The sequence below is a fragment of the Egretta garzetta genome, unplaced genomic scaffold (assembly GCF_000687185.1).
Source record: "Egretta garzetta isolate BGI_Z169 unplaced genomic scaffold, ASM68718v1 scaffold211, whole genome shotgun sequence".
NCBI lineage: Eukaryota > Metazoa > Chordata > Aves > Pelecaniformes > Ardeidae > Egretta > Egretta garzetta.
Window position 1 is genome coordinate 917,043 of NW_009258673.1, and position 5,696 is coordinate 922,738.

A 5,696-nucleotide genomic window follows, 5' to 3' on the forward strand; every position below is an offset into this window, starting at 1 on the left:
CGTTCTGTGGTGTCCTGCAGTACGAGGGGGAATTGCACCGGTACCGTGAGCGCTCCTGTGCTTTAGGGTAATGGTGGAGAAGAGTCATGGTGGAAAATAGGCCCTGGGACTGCACCCATCCTGTCGCTGTAAAGTGTCTTAAAGAAAAAAACAAAACAGCTGAGCAGGAAAAGCGTGTCTTGGCTCTGCTGATGCTTCAGGTGCACTGAGGATTTTGAGTTAAGCGCAGAAGTCAGCACGGAGCATAGGAAAGGGTAGCGATGTGATTGGGGAGTGATGAGGCTTCAGTTACAGTCGGGGATCAAAGCAGAATGGCGTGGCTCTTTAATGAGAGAAAATAATGACAGAGTTTAGGCTGACAACCAGGAAAATTTCTGATGTAGGTCTGTTTTGCTTTAAGTGCAAACTTAGGACTTTGGTTGGGTTTAGTTGTAATGCCTGTAGCTACTCTTGTGGTCGTTCTTTTGTGCCCATTATAGCTGTATCATAATGTTGAAACAAAAATCAAAAACAGCCCTTCAGATCACAAGGGTGTAGATTTGTAATTGTGGCAGGAAAAAAAAATTCTCTCCTTTTAAATGAGAACAGACAAGTACAATTGTAAATTTTGTGAATCAAGATACTGTTATTTGACCTTTGCTCTGTGTCAGATATCTATCTGTGGAAATTCTGAAAACTGAAGCTTGTGTTGCTAGTGTAAGTATTATTCTGTGAAGCACTGAACTCTTAATTTTGGTAACTAATCACTTTCCTGAGACCCGCGTGCCTTGTGAATGAACTTTTTCTTGCTTCTGCAATGTAAGCAAAGCTTTCCACAAGAAAAGGTTTCTTATTAACTCATGTTCCGGTCGTCTTTGAGGTTAGGGCCATTTCTCTCAAAAATTATTAAACTCCAACAATTTTAGCGTCAGTGCTTGAGATGTCTCAAACTTAAGTCCTCGTCTTAAATATTGATCTTTTTTATTTAAGGCTTTGTTGATTTACAATAGATAGAAGATTTACAGTATACAGAGGGTAATAGCGAGTAGAATTTTTCTTAGGTGCACATTATACATTTTGTTTGGTAAGATTTTTTTATACCCCTTAAAGGGATAAATAGAAGTGGGATCTCCTTACTGACTGGACAATACTAAAGAAAGGAAAAAAAATTAGATCCATGGGCAGATTAAGCTATTTTTTACAAACTTTAAAAAGGCTTTCCAACTCCAGTGGAACCCTTTGTTTTCTTGCCTATGTCTCAGAATAGAATTGGTGTTTTATTAAAATTATTTGAAAAATGTTAGTATATGGAATCTCTCTTTTGTAAAATGTATAGTTGAAGCATGGAGGTTGTGCTTAAAAAAAAAAAAAAAGTAGGGGGAACTAAGCCATACATGAGAGTTCTTATTGTCTGAAAATATTAATGAAGAGTAAGGAATTCTTTGGTGTATCTTTTGTTGAAGTAATTGTGCCAGAATAGGTCTGCTCAGAGATAGATGCCTTTTCTCTGCATTCAGTGTAAGTTCAGCTGATTTTGGTGGCAAAGAAAATTTTTCGTTTATTTGCCATTCAGGTAGTCCTGAAAAGTCAATACTGTTACAGGAGCTGAACTGGTATCAGGGCTGTGGCAAGGACAAACTCCTTCCGGTGACACCTACGAAACGCAGAATCCCCCACAGTGGCATTACATAAGTACATAGGAAACTTTTAAAGTCTAGCAACAAGGTTTCTGCTAGCAACACTTGAACAGGAAAGAGCACAGTGAACTGCTGAGGATACCCGGACTCCAGTGTTGACTTGGGGGGGATTTAGCTCTGAATGGGGTGAACTTTGGCAGCCACTGAGCAACCATGAGCTTAAATTTGTATTAGTGAATTGTACCCCTGTTCATAGGGAATTATTCTTCAGCCATATTTAGGGAGGCAGAGGAGATCTAAGCTTTAACTTTTTAAGAAGAGGCAAGTGAAGCATCCTGTAGGTGTTTTGGCAAAATGTAGTCAGGATAGAGAGATCTATATTCTAGTAAGTGTCCAAGTTTTCTCTTGATAACTTTTCTGGAATTTAAATTGGCTTGTAGATACTCCCAGTAGCATTAACGTTTGGTGAAAAAATGTCATTGAAATCCCATCTTTAATGGTCATTAAAGACTCTGCTTTATATATAGAATTTGCACGTGATATAAGGAGATTTACATGTGACAGATATTATGGAATATAGAAATAAGCAAGTCTGCTCTGTAAAGAGGATTTATTTTAATTTCAAGCCGTCATAGCTGAATGATGCAAAGCTATTATGGGGATGGCCCTTTTCTAAGCCTTTAATGAAGCTATTTTTTTAGATCTGTAGATGATGGCTGTTGAAGAGAAATGAATAAAAGATTCCTGCGCCTTCAGAGAAAAATTTAATACTGATAATTTGATTACGTGGACACTTAAGTTTCTGACCCAGCCAGGATGCTTTCAGAACTACGTAGCTTAGGAAGGAAGGCTTGAAAAAGCTACCTCCTTGTAGTGCAAACAAATGATTAATCTGCATAAATGGAGAATTATAATGGAGATCACTTAGAAAATACCATCTGAAAAGACCAATGTTGTCGGCAGTCAATATTAAGAGGAAATCAATATCAAGGACTCTTTAGTGATTAAAAATCAATTTAATTTTAAGATTTAGCCTTAAATCCACAGTGGGATTGTAATTAGACTACCTTTATTTGTGAAAATGCCATGTAATCCCACAAGTTTTTCAAGATTTTTCGTTCTTCTGTAGAGGAGACTTCCCTTTTTTCAGCACTGACAGAATTATTCCCTGTCGCATTCTCGTACGAGCTTTGCTTATTAGACTTTCCTTTGCCAGTGTCCCACAAGGGACCTGATCAAGCCAGCCTGAGCAGAGCAGACCTAGCATAGAGCTGCAAGACCTCCACTTCTCTATAGAAACACAGCTGCTGGTGATATTGCTGCTTCTCTTTTTTTCCTAGGCATTCGCCTAGGCTATGGGGGAACAGAGTTCAAGCCTTCAACCCTTCCTTTGAAAAGGGATGAAACTTGTATGTCTCACGTTTTGGTAAATGCCCTGACTCTGGGCAGTGTGTGGTTTTGAAAGGGATCGCTCCCTACCTCGCCTTGAACCTGTTGTACTTTGAGGAGAAGAAAGTTTTCTGAGGCTGAGGCCCACCTGGGCATGTAGCTGGGGAGGAGGCACTGCATTTTTTTGTTCCTTGCTCAAAGAACTATAGCTAGACTTGATCCAATGACTGACTAGTAAAAATGCACAAGCAATCTTTTAAAATGAAGCAAAATCCAAGTCGTCTGCTTGGGCAGCTGAAGGCTAGGCTGCAGTTGTCTTCAATGAATTTCAGTCCTTACATGTGCGAGGAATCGCTTCAAGGGGAGGGACTGAAATTGCCCCATCTCTAAATGTGTGTGTTTGGATGCTTCTTTGTAAGATGAAAACATGGGCTAAAAGTATTTAAAAGTAATTGAATTTGTATCTCTTGGTGTAGGTGAGAAATATAGTCGTAAGGCAACACCAGCACCACTAAGTAAAGAATAGCCCGTTCTTTATTTTTGTGTGAAGTTGCTGAACTCCCAAGGACGTTAACTTCTGGTGTGGAGAAGTCAACATCTCCTTCTGGTGTTCCGCCTCTAAGCCCTGGATAAAGGTAGACTTTAAGATAAAGCATTGTCATCAGAATTTCTGATTAGCTAGTCCAGGCAACGTTCAGCTCAAGGTGCTGGCTCAGTATCCTGCCGTGGGCTTCTGAAACCTCTCCTTGCCTTGCTTAACGAGTGCTGATACTGAACTCGGGAGGCCAAATGCCAAATGCTCGACATTGCTCTTCATAGATCAAGCCCTCTGTCTTTAAAGGTTTGTTGGAATTCCTGCAGATGTGTGTCATGTCCCTACCTTCCAAACAGCCCTTTATTATTTCAGAACAAAATTTTTTGGCAGGGTTCTGGTTGGCTGTTGTCTGTGTGCTGATAGATCAGAAAAGTAAAGACAGATAACTGCTGAGCCTGGTGCCTTTCCTGAGAAGCGTGCGAATTCGGAATTTTTTCCAGGTAGCAATTTTCATGGAATGTGTATGTGATGCATCTCTATCAGGTTGGCTCAAAAATGGTCCAGGGCTCCTGAGGTTCATGTGGGAGAGGAACAGGCTAATAGAAAGCATCATCACCTAAGTTTGGTTTCTTTTGGAAATCAGGATTAAGTGATATTTATCATGCCCAAAGGTTGTTGAGTAAGTACAATGACTTGGATTAGTTGTAAAGAATGTCATGGGATTAGGTAGTTAAAAATTAATGTAAAATAAGAACATCTACATTTTACAACTTCCATCATTTGTGTATGGTACAGCTATTTGAGAAACGTTTGGGGGCATCACCTACCCCCCCCCTTGTAATTTCATAAAATATTCTGGTCTAAAATTATGAGAAAATCAGTAATTTATCATTGTTACTCCACTCCATTGTAGCCATTACTGCAGTGGGAAAACGTTATTGTATTAAAACAGAAAATAAAAATAATAATATAATATTAAAATAATATTACAATAAAATAATAAACATAAAATAAACTTCATTATAATAGGTCTTATTATATAATTTCTGAACTTAGGCTTGTGTGTTTTTCAGTTTGTCATCTGAAGTATTGCTTCTATTAGTAATACTATAAAATTTATTGTAACTGTACTATGTAGACATCTTTTAAGTAAAAACTACCAGCTTGGCTGGTTTCTGCATCAGCTGTTTCTTTAGGATTTTGGGGTTTTTTTTGCAGGGTGCTTCTACTTTGGTGGGGAAGGGGAGCCCCGTGTACGTGCAGGTAGATTGCATGTCTGCCAGAATGAACCAATAGACCAAGTACGAACTGCGTATACCGCCTGTTAAACCCAAACTGCTTTCTGGTTTACCTTCTCTCTCCTTGTCTTTGCTCGGTTTAGAGCACTGGAGCGATTTGTTCTCCAAGAGGACATCCCTGAAATACATTGTTTATGACAAGGACCAAGAATCTATTAAACATTTGGCTTATGTTTCTTGTAGAGGTTGACATGATAATTAGGAGATGTGAGATTGTTTTCTTAACACACTGGTGTGCAATGGCAGGATAGCTGGCGTGCTTAATGGAGTATGGAGACTTTCTCTGTGTATGGCTGCTTGAAGTTTTAGGAGTTGAGAGCTTTCCCCAGCTGTTTGCTGATTTAATTAGATTTTTTCCTGTCAAGAAATCTGAAGGTCAACACATGCTTAGTAGAATCTGTCATTTGTGATAATTAAATATTCTGAGATAGATCTTTAAAAATCGGTGGTGCACGTGTTAAGAATCTGTTGTGTTTCATCTCTGTGCTGGACAGGAAAACAAACAACTACATGTTAAAAGCTTGTAAATAGAGAGGCGGCTGTTTCTTGCAAGTCTCTGAAGTATCTGTGGAAACTGGATGTGGGTACTGTCTCAGAGCAGAGATTCCTGTGTTTGAGATAATTAATGAGCAGTGTGGAAATAGAGACTGTTTATTAGGAGATTGTCGGTGACCAACAACATATTAGCAAGTGAGCTGCGCCTGTACTGGCCTTTTCTTAAACTTTTCCCTGTGTGAGCTGTGGTGGTAGCACGCTGCCCGGGGTTGTCTGGTTTGTGCTGTTACCTGTGTCGTGCAGTCAGGCAGGTGAGAAACACCGACAGTGTTTTCCTGGGTCAGCAGTAGTGTTGGTGTTAGC

General features: G+C 39.5%; 1 protein-coding gene across 1 annotated transcript in view; it reads left to right on the plus strand.

Annotated features, from left to right (window-relative positions):
- The first annotated feature begins 47 nt into the window (after window positions 1-47).
- RC3H2 (ring finger and CCCH-type domains 2) overlaps window positions 48-5,696 on the plus strand; it is a 31,355-nt gene continuing 25,706 nt past the window's right edge. Inside the window, exon 1 of the mRNA XM_009648831.2 lies at window positions 48-67. The gene's annotated coding sequence lies outside the window, so the exon portion shown is untranslated. The remainder of the gene's footprint in view (window positions 68-5,696) is intronic.